Here is a 15452-nt window from a genome sequence, read left to right as displayed (position 1 = left end):
GTCATCATAATATACACATAGGTATGCTACTATACCTACTATACTACTCATGCACAAATACACTGTTCACTGGTCGTAAACATTCCGACGATGAATGACATCCGCGTGGAATGAGTAAATAACGTTCGAAAGTGATTTTCAAGGTGTCTCTACGCGTCGAGCGTCGTCATCGTCCACCGATTTCGTAACATTTCGTTTTCATCGAAACATTTCGGGGGCGTCAAAACTTTCAAAATTCAGACGGCAAAGAATCGCATCAAGTCCCCCGCGATTATTACGTCCGGTTGTCGAAATAATCGCAACTATATATTTTCCGTGGCTCAAGAGTACATATTATATTCATACAAAACATATATCCAAGGTCCAATAAATCTTTCATGCAGTTGTTTTTTAATTAATCGTTAATATTTCTGACCATGATGTGCGTATTATTATAGTACTGTCTAAAGATCAAATTTATAATATCTAACATTTTTTTTTTTTAAAACGTGTTCGAAAACGAAACTCGTGCGTGATTTTTGCCAATAACGTTTTTAGTTTTTCTAATGACGAGGGCGGTTTGGCCATCACGCTATTGTAAACAACATTTATATAATTATTGAAGTGTAAGCTTGATTGGTATACTGAAAAATACATTTTTAAATTTTCGATTTATCAGCAATTATATGTAATGCATATTATTTGACCATACTATAGACCAGGTAATACAATATTGCATTTGCTCGACCGTTGGATACTTTGGCTGTTGGCTGGTTTATTCGCAAGTTGTATTTCAAAGCGAGTTCTTCGTATGTCCAGCAAACACGTGTCAGTGACATCACGAAGTTTACCGTATGTGGCCGTGGTTTCATCGCGATCGGTTATAATATTATTTCGTGACCCGCACGTGTGACCGACGACGGCAAACAATTGTGGTCCGCCGTGTACGTCGTAGCCTGTAGGTCGTTAGAGGCAACTCGGCTGGTGATGAAATCGGTAGATTACAATATAAAATACCTATATATATATATATGTGTGTGTTCTCTGTCGTCTTTCTTAATATAATATTTACAACGCACACGAGACAATGCGTTTCCGTCGATAATACATTTTACGAACGGGCGAAGTGCAGCGGCATGGCTATCCGGCAAGGTCGTCTGTTGTATTTTCGCGTGTTTTATGATCATCATAATAATAACGATAATAACAACAAAAATACCAACGGTAGGTAAGGACGTAAAAAAATAATTGCAGGTGCAATATCATTATAGAGCTTCAGGTCACGCTGGTCTGTAGTCACTCCGAATCGATCTTCACTGTTTGACGCGTTATTATGCAGTGTAAGTTACGATTTTTCACGGTATATGTATATATGTGTGCGTGCGTGCGTGTGTGTGAGAGAGAGTGTGGGTGTAGGTGTCACCTGATTTGGTCTAACGCACTTCAGGCCATCGCGCTCGCAACGGACCAGACGATTAATCCGGTTGTTTGTTATTATTTTCTCTCTCTCGTTCTAAGTCTATTCATATTATATTATAGTCGTCCTTTGTCCACCGTGTAGAAACGGATAATACCCTTTATACCTATTATAAATTATTATAGATGCGAATTGGATCTACAATGATTCACACGACTACGACGTTCGATCGACGTTATTATTATAATAATAATACAAAAAATAGGATACGTCTTATAATTGACCGATACAACCATCAGGATTTGTTGGATTCGTTTTACGGTTTATGGTTTTTTTCCTTTTTAAACGATTGTAAGCGTCAAGCAGAGCTATTATCACTCATATATAATGGTAGAATCTGTCAAACTGACGTGCAGTGCCGTTAAAAATGCGTTTTACAATTTTTAGACAAGTTCCACGATATTGAATCCTTGTAGTCCAAAGAACGCAATACTTACTTAATTTAATTCTGTGCGTCATTATTCGTCATCGTGTGAGCTACAACGGGAACACTTCACTATGGCAGGATATTTATTGATTTATCGTGTATACGAATCTCCTATTGTATTATGTAGCATAGCACTATATATTTAGGTTTCGAACAAGTAGCTGGATCGCGTACCTATCTACTCGTTGTGTAAAATCGTATACGCATAATATTATGAAAATTAATTTCGTCGTTGAAACGGTCCACCGACCGTTGGCATCGTGATAACTGATAACGGAAATACCTACAAGGCTGCAGCGTCCGTCTGCGTACTTATTATAATTTTATATTATACCACCGCGATAACTAATCAGCAGTCGCGTTTATTCCACCGTGTGTTCACTCAGTCCGCTCCTCATTCGTGTCTCGTACGAAAAGATATGCATTGAACGGTTTGACGATAATATAAATAAAACGGTACAACAAAGTCCGCTACAATATTATGCGCATCTTGTATTATGCATAGCAAATGTCTCATCGTATACCCTTCAATTATGTGCGCAAACACCCTATTGTGCAACGCACTCGAGAAATATAATACATATAATATATACACTATAACCTAACCGTTAAAGCGTTTTATACCGCAATCAATGTACCTATATCTCTGTGGACGTAGCGTGTACAGTTCCGCGACTGCATAGGTAATATTCGATTTACGATGCAGCTCATGGCCGTAGGCGGTCGCTCGACGACAAGTGGTTTTTGTAAAAAAAAAATATTTTCTTTTAACCGACGACGTTTGATTGCGATTTTTTTTTCCTGCGAAGCGTATTAATCGCCGAGTTATACTATATATTCCCATCGTAAATTCATATAATAATAATATGTTGTGTATCATTGATCATAAACACTATTTAATATAAACAATGATTGTATAATAAACTTTATACTGGGTATATGCATATACATACTCATCACTGCACTCGAAAAACACGTTCGTGGAAAACGTTTAGGTATTAAATAAATTATAAAATGCTTTAAAATAATTTGCACGATCAGCTTAATGTAAAGTTTAATATTATGAACGAACGTTCTTTTATAATCTTACAACACAATATAATATTACATTAAATTTTCGTATTTGATATTTGACTACGATTATTTTACGAATTCGTATAGCTTTATAATAAATACTACAATATTTTATATTTTTTTTATGCTCTGTTATGAGAATTGGACGATGATAATCGTTTCACTGAAATATATTTAACAAAAGTATTGCATTGAAGCAAAAGCAAATTCGTTCGTTTAATAAGATAAATGACGTGCTATAATAAAAGTACCTATATAGGTGCTACTAGGCGCGTGTATTTAAATATAAAATTATTCTAGATAATTTCTTTGATTATACATAGTACTAATCTGAGTGGTAATCATAATATTTTTATTTTTTCATCTCTCTTTTTGTGGTGAAGTGTTTTATTTATTTATTTTGCTACTTTTCACGACCTCTTGCACGTTCTGACGAGTCAATTTATTAGCGAGATAAAAAGTGAAAGAATATGTGAAAAAAAAATGAGAAAAAAGCATTGTATATTTTACGATTTTGAAATCTTCGTGGTGCCTACTATTGTTGACGTGATCAATGGCTTAGTGTTTATTATAATATATTATGCAGTCTACTCAGCTACTCGTTTGCGCGTATTGTATACAATTGCAAAATCTGGTAGTCTGGTTGACATTAAAATCGAACAATAAATTAAGAGTTTTCGCCGCCGCACGACGGTCAAAAATTATACGGTGATACGACTGACAGTAAGATGCAATTTTTCTGTAATAGTCTGGAGGAGAAAGGGGAAGATGTAAGTACCTACTCTGCGTAGGTGAAGGCTTGTCGTATGCATAACGATGGTTGTGCCATTAATCACACATTTTTTGTTTTTACTTTACACGAAAAACGTCTTAAAACATCGGACCACTATAATAATAATAATAATATAATAACCATTGAGATATTTAGGACTGAAAATTTTATAAAATCGAATGGCGATAATAATTCTTGTTCGTGCGTGTGTAGCAATATTATATATAATCATCATCCGTGCGATAATTTAACGCCTTCTTAATATTATTTCTTTAATAATCATCAAATTAAGTTTCTAGGTTTAATATTTTTTTTTTATATCACACGCGATGTGATAAAATAGTTCTAAAATTATTGAATATCGTCGTATAGGGGAATGGTGGAATGTCGAACATAACAAATTGAAGCATACTCTTATTTCGTATATTGGACACCACAGTCACACGAAACGAGATCGATGTATAAACAATGTACCTATATAATAATAAAATTATGTACAAGTATAACTTTAATCTAAATCAAATTAATATATATATCTATTTATGATATATGATATGCCATTACTCATTACGGTTTGTTGTGTGTACGGTGCTTTGTCGTTCTAAAATAATTGGAGAATGTATATTACATTATACATACGCAGTATAGAACCGCCATAACAATAATAATAATGCATTTGATAGTACGCTGACATTGAGTGCAAACAATATGGGCGAACGGACGAAAATTTGTTGAGGGTACGAAATTAATTTTCCAAAACCTATTTAATTTTCAAGGGCGCGTAAAATACATGTGTGTGTATATTATTATTATTATATTATATTATATTACGATATAAAATATTATAAAAGAAAAGCCCGCGGTATATCATAGATTCCCAAGCGCGTCTCAATGGCGCAAAAACACATATGAATAAAATAGTACCAAAATATTATTATTGCCCAAACAATACGAGATATTACAATGCAGTATATATATATATACACCTGTACACCTCGACCGACAAGATATCAGTTTCGAAATTCACGGATAGTCGCGCGTTCTTGCCGGGGGCTTGAACCAATACCTCTTTGGAACCCCTGTTTAATTATTTTGAGAACTGAAACCGACTACGAAAACTTACACACGATTTCAATCTAAAAAATAGATAATAAATTTCAGACGTATGTACTTCTATATATTATTATATTATATTATATTATATTATATTACGATATAAAATATTATAAAAGAAAAGCCCGCGGTATATCATAGATTCCCAAGCGCGTCTCAATGGCGCAAAAACACATACGAATAAAATAGTACCAAAATATTATTATTGCCCAAACAATACGAGATATTACAATGCAGTATATATATACACCTGTACACCTCGACCGACAAGATATCAGTTTCGAAATTCACGGATAGTCGCGCGTTCTTGCCGGGGGCTTGAACCAATACCTCTTTGGAACCCCTGTTTAATTATTTTGAGAACTGAAACCGACTACGAAAACTTACACACGATTTCAATCTAAAAAATAGATAATAAATTTCAGACGTATGTACTTCTATATATTATTATATTATAATTGCATACTTTTTAGAAAATAGCAATATTTAATAATTATTAGAAATAATGTATTTAGGTTGTTTTAGGCTCAAGTCGTAATTATATAGTTTACCACAACGGCAGAAACCTTACATCATTTTTTTTATTATTATTCGACGAACCAAAAATTACATATTATAACAATATATCAAGTTGTCATCAGGTTAAGTTCGTCATACGCTCGACTAAGACTGAAGTACGGGTGTAAGATGGTCAATGACGTTCGTATCACAGACAAGCTCCGAAAACGTTTTTGTTTCTGCTCATATTATTATATTCCTATCTCGCCCGAGGCGGAATACACAACATTAACGCCAAGCGCGATTCGCTTGCGTTATGTATACACGTCGTATTAAATTAATAATATCACGTCTCGGCCTATATATACACACACGCCCGCGCGGAGAGTTCGTGGCGGGCGATAGTTCGACGGTTCACCCGCGGCGTTTGATTTGCCTCCTCCGACCGCTCGGCGCACGTGCGTTTGGCTTGTGATATGAAACAGACGGTCGACGGGTATATCACCGCAGTACACATAATACACTGTATAAAGGTATATAATACGCGTGTTCGCGAGTCGATATATTATTATACAACATGTTATAATGTAAACGTTCGTCTGTCAGCGATCGTGCACACCCGTAGTTCGTACGAAACCACGAAATTTGGCCAGGAGCCGAAGGAAGTCCGGGTGATAAAAAATAAGAAAAAAAAAAGAAAACGTATGATATACAAACGAAAAAATAACGTGACGGCTCACACAGACACCCCGAGACATACGCGCGGGGTTTTGTCCGTCAGCAACGGATTTTACCGATCGCTACAATAACGGTAACGCGGTACAAAATAATATTAATCAGAAATTTATACGAACATCCGTTGTAATATACCATCGTATTCTGTTATCATACACCGACATCGTCGAATAATGACGACGATATTATTTTAGCGGCAATCCGACACACGATAATAACTTTATTATATTATATCGTTTATATATATTACAAAATGAATTGCGAGGACGACGGACTCGGTCGTGTCGTAGGGCGTATCGGTTTTATTATTATTATTATTATTATTACGAATTACGATTATTATGTTATTATCATATATGCGCGCGAAATAAACATAACGACGGGCCATATTCATAATATAAACGAGCGGCAGCAGTAGACATACTGACCTACTTTTTGAGGTCTTGCCGACGAGACATTGTCGCGTGCGCCCGCACAATATCGATACAGTTTTCGACACGTATATATGTTAATACAATATGATATTGTACTCTATTAAATAGCGAGACGCGTCTTGTGTTTGATCGCCACCACAATATTATGATAACATACAATATTTGCGTACACTCTATTTAAGGACAAATGACGCAATTGGATGAGGGGGGGGGGGTCTCTTTTAATCACTTACTTTGTATCGAGTGTAGGTATGACTGTACACGAATAAAAAATACCTAAAAACCGTTTGAGTAGATTTTATATGAAAACAATATTTTTTTATGTAATATTTTAAATTTCCAAATTTTCCCTGAACACTCGAATAATGTGTTAATATGCAATAGTAACATCAATGAAATTACCGGAAAATGCTAATAAATGATCTAAAAATGAAAAAAACGATGAAAACTGCGGATAAAAGTTTCACCTTTGAAGTATATTTTTTATATTAAATAAATTATGCATATGAAAAACAATGCCCCAGAGCTTTCACTCCCCTCCCTAAAAAAATGTATTTTTAATTAAAATTCGGCCCGTAGATACAACCATAACAATATTATAAGCGTTGATCATTGTTCTTAAACATGACTATTTACACCCGTCAAACGTTGCATATTATTGCGCTTAGGATCTATATATTTACATAATAATATTATCCTCGTAAATTGGTTTGTCGTTAACTTATTATAATATTGTGTAATATGTTACTGTACAGTCGTCTACTGATATAATAATAAAATGTGTCTTTTTCGCATATCCTATTGTTCTCCGGTGGATTGTTCCCGAGTAAAATTATACAGCTGCAGTTTGATTAAAGTATTAACTTTTATGGTGATATTACAATCTAAATAATGACTAACGAGAATCGTATTTTAACTAAACAAATACATATTCAATTTAAAGGACATTTTCACTTATGATATAGGTAGCATGTATTATTGTATTGAATAATATAGTAAAAAATAGTATAAAATCGTGATATTCAAAGTGTTTTATTTTATTTAAAAAAAATATCAAAACTTTCTATCATTTGATTTTACTTTCAATTCAAACTATTAGTGATAAGTGATAACAATTATACTAAACCAACTTTTAGGAAAGTAATAAGGTAGTAATGTGTTCGATTCCGTATACCTTGATAGCATTTCAGAAGTACATGACCACGCCTAAAACTTATATTATTTTGTAACTGACTGACATATTAATTAAGTTATTTAATAATATCATATTATTATTTATACATTATTTTATTTTAATTGATTGATATCCATTATATTAAATCTAAAATTGGAGGGGATGGGTGTAAAAATTATTTTAGTTCTATTAGATATAAGCTTCGTAGACGCGTGAAAAACGTAATAGGATAGAGAACAACGTTTATTAATAGCTTTTATTAATTAACCTGGATTACGTCTAGATACGCCTATCATTATTACTAATTCAATTTAACGGTAAAATATATAAATTAAATTAAATCTAACAATCATATCCAAATTTAATTTAGTTTTACATCTGTACTACTAACTGCTATATGATAATATAATTCTGTTAAAAACATAAATACCGATTTCGATGTTCCTTTATAATATTATGAGATTTCATTTATACTTTAACATATCATTATGCCCGAGGCCTATCCTACAGCATCTATACGAATACATATCACTGATGAGCGATTGTTGCAAAACAGATTACTAAAACGTTGTGGAATACGAAATTTCAAACATCAAAAATACGCGAATCGTGCACGCAGAATCGCTAATAACGTTATAATTCAGGTTTCCTGGTAGTAATTCGGGTATAGACAACATAGTATTATAGTTATTTGAGCGGTAAAATAAACGTCTCGGCTGAGTGCTTGGTTTGAAGATGATGGTAATAATAATCAAATTCAACGGTGAAATAACATTGCAATATGTACCATAATAATAATAATAATAGTAGTAGTAGGTAATAATATTAATAATAATAATATACGTGTATAAAAGTCCATTACGAGCATCGTAAAAAAAAGAAGTAATAACAATAAAAATAAATAACAAATAATAGAAACGGAGCAAATTTGCATTCATACGTTGAACTTACTCGTAGAGGTCATTAACGGCGATGACGTGCCGCAAACGCACATACACACATGATAATATACACACACGCTACACATACAAACCACACACCCGCAGTGTTACAGACATGACTCACGGTCCACTGAAACAGCTCAAAGAAGATCGCATTGTCCGCAATGGTTCTCAGAATACAACTCGATAATAATATCATACGGGTGTCCAGGAGACTTTTTTTATATCTAACAGCGGAAGGTAAAAACAAAATTTAATATTAAATGTTTCCTCCTCGTGGAAACGTGGATGGATTATTTAATCGATTGATTGATAAATTTATACTATTTATTAAAGGTTATTATTTTAGGCAAAATGTGAATACGGTTAAAAAACTTAATTTACGAAAGAAAAACGTCTACACACAATTGGCGCTTTTTAATTGCAATTGAACGGTCATGAATTTATTAACATGACAATTGTGTGTTCTATTATATATATATATGTGTGTGTTACCATTAGAAAGTTTCTGGTAAAAAGTTGTAGGTATAACCAAAAATGGATCAGATGGTGTACTCGTACCTGGACTCGGATGTTAAGGAGGACTAAAGTGTATAGTGTTTACTTTTAATAATGTACCAAATTGTATATATTTTTTAATAGCTCAAAACACACTTAAATTTAATTTAAAACTTTCTTTGTTGTTTACGAGTATATAAATAATATGAATGCGACTAATAATTACTGAAATTTTAAAATATGTTTTACCAAAAACTTAAGTCACTATGTATAATTATTTACGAATAACATCAAACAGCGGTCACATAAAAGTGAGTTCTGTGATGGTTTTGCTCAATACACTATGTAAATATTATTATATATTATAAATTTTATTGGTCATTATAAAACATGTGGTAGTACATATTTAAATAACATTTAAAATAACTTCAACAGGTAAGGGTAAGATATTTTAGAAATTTGTCTTGATTGCGGGCGGGAGAGTGGCTGTTGAAAATTTTACTCCGAGTCCAAATTTTAAAGTTACGCAGATAGCAATACCTATATCATTAAGTTTTATTATTGAATGTGGTATTATTATATTATTTTATGTGATTGTGTTCACCTCGGTGTTCACTTTGTACGTCCAAACACTGCTATTATTTATACGCAATACCGAAATAATATATAGTAGAAATATTGTAGGAACGCAATGACGATCGGACGATCGCAGCCGAGTTTACCAATATACGCATACCGAATGGCTCGTGCAAGTCCTGAGGCCGTGGTCCGTTCGAGATGACAATCTCACACGCGTATTATGCGCTAATGCCAGCTGCAGCCAAGGTGTGCGGGGTGACACGTGGGCGGAAAAATACTGCGGCTGTTTGGCGAATGTCGCTGGACTAGTGTGCGGGCGAAACGTCTGCAGTGGGGAAAGCGTTATATTCTCGACCGTTACAATATAAAATAAGTACGAAGATGACGGTAATAACCGTCGTATCCGTCACCGTCATCGTGTATCGTATTACCTGCACGCGTTTGCACCTATATAGTCTAGTCGGACGAAATAATACAATATTATGTATTGGTATATTGTATAATATGATGTATTTATAAGCTGCACGCACACGTTTGGCCCGGGCGATGATGGTGAAATCCCGAAGAAACGTTTTCGTGACGATTTCCGACTTCCCGATTCCCCCGAAAATAATGGTATACTCGTGTTGTGAATACCGATATACGAGTATGTATATATATATTTAAATGGTCTGTTGGTATTTTTATGTACGAACTAGCGATTTCACGCGGGTGACGGCTAAAATAGTACGAGCATACATATAATAATAATTTAATAATCTCCTCTCAATACCCACCGACTACAACTCACACCTGAAGCGCAAAATTCACAGTTAAATTACATACACATCAACGTCCTCAGCAAACCTCATCAGCCCGAAGGCTCGAGATAATCGAAATAAAAGCCCGTCTACAGCTCATAAACTCATCGCAGTACACACTTACCTACTCAATTTTTACCTCCATTATTACAGTTATGATTTATTAGAAATGATGCATTTAAAAATAAATTTGCACCAGTGCAGAACACTAGGTCCAGTAAAGTCTTAGATTCTAGTATGTCCTTGGAAGATAAAAATAAATAATAATTTTGCGATTCCGCACACTTTTCTAGAGGCGAGACAATCGAGATAAAAATTGATAGAAAATAAAGTCGCGTGTTTATTAGACGGTTCAGGGTTATTGGAGGGAATGTCCTTCGCGAAATTCGTCATCTATATTTTTGCGACGTCTTACAAGCTGAGTTCACAAAACGATACGTAATAATATTTTTAACGCTTTCTCGTTAATAGTAAACAAATTAAAAAACTAAACCGTAACAACCGTATATATATAAAAAACCGAATAGTGTAGGTACGACTCGAAGAGCCTGCAACAGTGCGGGGATTGAGTTATGTAAAATTACTCAGTTCATTGTGCTATTATATTATGTAGAAGAACAAATTTTATTGTCCAACTGACTGCGTTAAAAACGTGGGTACCTGCTACTAAACACAATTGAACAATTTTTTTTTATTTATATTCAACAAAATACATTGTTAACTTTAAATAAGCGTACAATTAACAATAATGATTTTCAAATGAGTTTTAAACAGACCGTTAAATGTCTCAGACATATTATTTGAATCAATATCAGAGGCAAAATATATAATAACAACAATATCTAATATATATAAATTTAAGAGCTAATCAATGTTAAGAAAACTCGGTATGCTATTTAGAGGTTGACGGTAATCTGTCGTGTAGTCCGGTTTTCGAGACATTATTTTTGATATTTGTGACCAATGTATAGTATTTTGTTAAGATAAAATGCGCGAGCCACTGTGTATAATAATATAATATTGTATGTTATAAATTACAATACGTGACATAGCTGGTTGAAATCATAAATAATCTTTTCAGTCACAGTCATCATTCCATCTGCAGTACCCACTACTGGGCTTTTCCGTGTGCGCGTGTAAAAAATTACGTGTTGGTTTTTTCTGGTTACGCAGCTTTGGTCGACGCTTTGTCCGTCCCGCGCGTTTGACGTCAAGAACAAAAACCAAACGGATCCGAGGTACACACACAACAGACGGGAGAGCAAAAGTCGCCGAAAAATAATAAGCATAAGAAATAAACGATGACAGAGGAAGATTAAAAATAAAGTGTGTGTTACGCAAGTTTTTGTATGAACATCAACCTACACCCGTACCGGGATACTCATGTGAGCGATGGAAATACCACTTCCGAAATGTGTGTGGCGTGGGTACAGTACCACTTCGACAATGGATGCTGTACAAAATTATCGAAACAATAATAACATACTAAACAATTAGAAGAAAGACTGTTTTTTTTTTTTTTGTTATGTTTAACCATATGGCCGTGTTGATATAAGTTTTCCGTAGTTGATATTACTAGGTCGATGACACCAACTCACAGATGAATATAAAATTATAAAATATAATAATTATAACAAGTTTAAATCGTAACTGATAAGTTCCTTTTAATGGTAGTTACACCAGTAAACAGTTTTAAACGTCTAACATATTTTTGATATTATTTTATCCAATCTAAATCAACTTCCGAAATATGTCTGAGTAACATTAATTATAATAATAATATCGTATTTTACTATGAAATTTATCATCAGGGCCATATAACATATTATTATACCATAGTATTATGTTGTTTGTGTTGTTTGAAAACCCACGTGCTGTTTTTTAAAATCCACTAAAAATACCACATTAATATTTAACTTATGCTATTTTTGTATAGGTACTATATCTAAAAACCAACTACCAGATAATGCGTTTATGGATTGATATTATGATGAGTACTAAGTAGATCAAAAGGCTAACAGCTAACTAATAATTTTATTTTTTATATGCTTATATGATTTAAAAAAGTGATATCTACACGATATTCGTAAATCATAAAATAATATATAAATATTGAATGATCGATAGGACACACACTATTTGATCTAAAGACATTTTTTAAAGTGACAGTAAAATTTGTTATGTTTTGAAATTGTTGAAAGGTCAAGTATTGAAATTCGTTTTTATGACCGGTGTTCTGTGTTTACTTTAGTATATTTACTGCCTGTCTTTAAGACGTAGATGGAATTATGTAAGAATATTTTAACGACAATTGGCTATTATTATACGATTTTATAACTTATTTAGATAAATTAATTTGTATGTATCTATATATTATAGTAAATTATAACTGAATTTGTGTTTAAAATGAATAATAAAATCTATACATTTATTTAATATGATATTAGCTAATATCTATGTCGATAGATAAAAGTTCTAAATGTAAATTTATAATAACACTAATTGTTATTAGTACTATACTAATACTATACTGTGGTATAGTCACCAAAACCAGAATCAATAATTTATATAAAATTGTATTCCGGTTGAATGTTTTAAATGTAAGAACTTAGTAGTAATACAATAAACACTCAAATTTAAAAGAGAATAGAAAGAAGTTTGAGATACTTATAAAAAAAATTCAATATATTGAGTACTGTTGTAGTAATAGTTTCAAGGAGACTTCAATTTAGTTTGAGATAATAAAAAGTTTTAACTATCCATCCAAGTTTGAAATAGTAAGAATCTATTATATTATATTATTGACGTTTAAATAATAATAAATTTAACAAAAAAATCAAAACAAGTATCTGTACTTAAAATGTATAGATACCTATTATCATTACAATCTAAGTCAAAATTATGGTTTTTATGTTTGAAATACACATCGAATGTGGTTAACAGATTGCTTTTTAGAAATGACCGAATCCATAGTAAATACATATAGATAGAGGTACGTATACATTGCTTGGAATATATTACGAGTAGATGTACTTCGTGATTAGTTTAAGTATTTTTTCAATGTAAATCGATGCATTCAAGTAAACAAGAATGTTAAGATTGTCGGTTTTTTTTTTTAAGTATACCTACTCGTCATTGTTTGTGGCGATAGCGTAACCGATATATTGAATATAAACTACTTCCAAATTTGGATCGTCGCGTCCGACTAACGCGAACGTCTGGTGCAGTCGACGGCCGCCGTCAAGCAGCGGTCTTCAGGTCCGTTGACTGATGGTATAACAATAATAATTAAAAAAAAAAACACATACCTAATAAAAGCTAATAACGACGAGTTTGTTGGCATGTTTATGACGTGTCTACAACTATAATACTTATCACATAATAATACTCGTACTTATAACAGTTTTATGATATCATGCGGAGCAATTACGAAAGTGGATCGCAGAATTCACGATGATATCCGTGCTGTAAAAATAACGAATTATTATTCGGCTGTATTCAACCGTTATAAAAATACGACATAGCTTAAACGGTCTAAAGCAAGACGATGATGGGTGTGCGCAAACGCGATATAATGGTCGTAATTATTATAACATAGGTATATAGTATACATATCTATCGCAAATGTAAAATAATATAATAAAACATAATAATAATATGTATTTTACATACCCAATCTCGTTTAAACTCGTCGTCGCGGGTTTGACTGTGAATAATATTAGCGATATTATACCGTTTGACGTTCTGACCGGACGATTTCGTAAACTGGCGTTAAAAAAAAAAGTAAAAAGAATCCTTTTTAAATCGCACTGAAACAAAATCGGTCCACGCGTTTTCGCGCCGGAAAAAATACGCGATGGCGGCGAAAAAAAAACGAAAGCGTCGCTTCTCGATTCCCGTCGACGGGGTTATGAAAACCAATGTACTTTATTTACTACGAGAACGTAATTAAATTAATATATTATTATATCGTGATTCGTTATGATTATATTATTGTAATAGTCCTCGTCGTCCGTCGTAGGCTCGAAGTCGTCGCACGTGTCGTGGTGAAAATTTTTTCGCGTCGTCCGCCACCGCCGATCGACCCGGTCGAACGTGTTTCGCGTACTGCGGCCCGAGAACCGTCTCGCGTGCCGGCCCGGCTCGCGACACTCTCCGGGCGGCGCGAGAGTTCACCGTCCCCACCGACGACGGACGCGATCGCCGCCGTCGAGTCCGTATAATAATAATAATAATAATATTATTATTATCATTATCATTATCGTTATTATTGTGTATACCTATGACGACGACGACGACGACGACGACGATGATAATAATAACGTACTCGCGTTTGTGTTGGCGCACTCGTACAGTTCGATTCGCGTGCGTACGCGGTGCACATGATGCATATTATTATCATATATACAGAGCGACGCGGAAACCGGTGCGGTGTGGAAACCACCATTTTTCCTCGCGTTTTTACACACTCGCCGCCGCCGCCGCCCGCCCGACGCCCACTCGACACCGAATGCATGCCAGTCGTGTCTGTGTGTGTGTACACTACACACACACTATAATAGTGTATACGCTATGCACAGAGAGTCGAGCCGTGTCCGCCGCGGGTCTCTCCTAAAATGGTCAACACCACACGAGCGCGCGCGAGCGATCTCACGCGAACGTTACGTACTTATTATACGCACACACACACGATACGGGCACTGTTGCGAACGCGACAGACTTAAGTCCGAGTGAATCGAGTGCAGAATATTATAATGATATTATGACGTGTGCGAGAGGTTAGCGCGAGTTCGTCTCGACCATTGATTATAGAATATAGACTATTCTATAATCAATGGTCTCGACGACTGCTGCTGCTGCAGTGTTGTCGCGATTTCGGGTGTACGATATTAATTTTCCGTCGAATTCTCGATACCATCTGCAGCTGCAGCTGTCGACGAGTGACCGATCG

At 34.2% G+C, this 15452-nt stretch overlaps 1 protein-coding gene across 3 annotated transcripts in view; it reads right to left on the bottom strand.

Moving 5' to 3' along the window:
- The window catches only part of LOC114130224 (uncharacterized), a 68279-nt gene extending 53649 nt beyond the window's left edge, over window positions 1-14630 (bottom strand). For 2 of the 3 annotated variants that reach the window (XM_050200347.1, XM_050200346.1), the window contains exon 1: window positions 14174-14630. The gene's annotated coding sequence lies outside the window, so the exon portion shown is untranslated. The remainder of the gene's footprint in view (window positions 1-14173) is intronic. The other variant, XM_050200348.1, reaches the window with a different exon arrangement.
- Between the last annotated feature and the right edge of the window lie 822 nt (window positions 14631-15452).

Source organism: Aphis gossypii, chromosome 2, assembly GCF_020184175.1.
Source record: "Aphis gossypii isolate Hap1 chromosome 2, ASM2018417v2, whole genome shotgun sequence".
NCBI lineage: Eukaryota > Metazoa > Arthropoda > Insecta > Hemiptera > Aphididae > Aphis > Aphis gossypii.
This window is presented reverse-complemented; position numbering and strand designations above follow the sequence as displayed.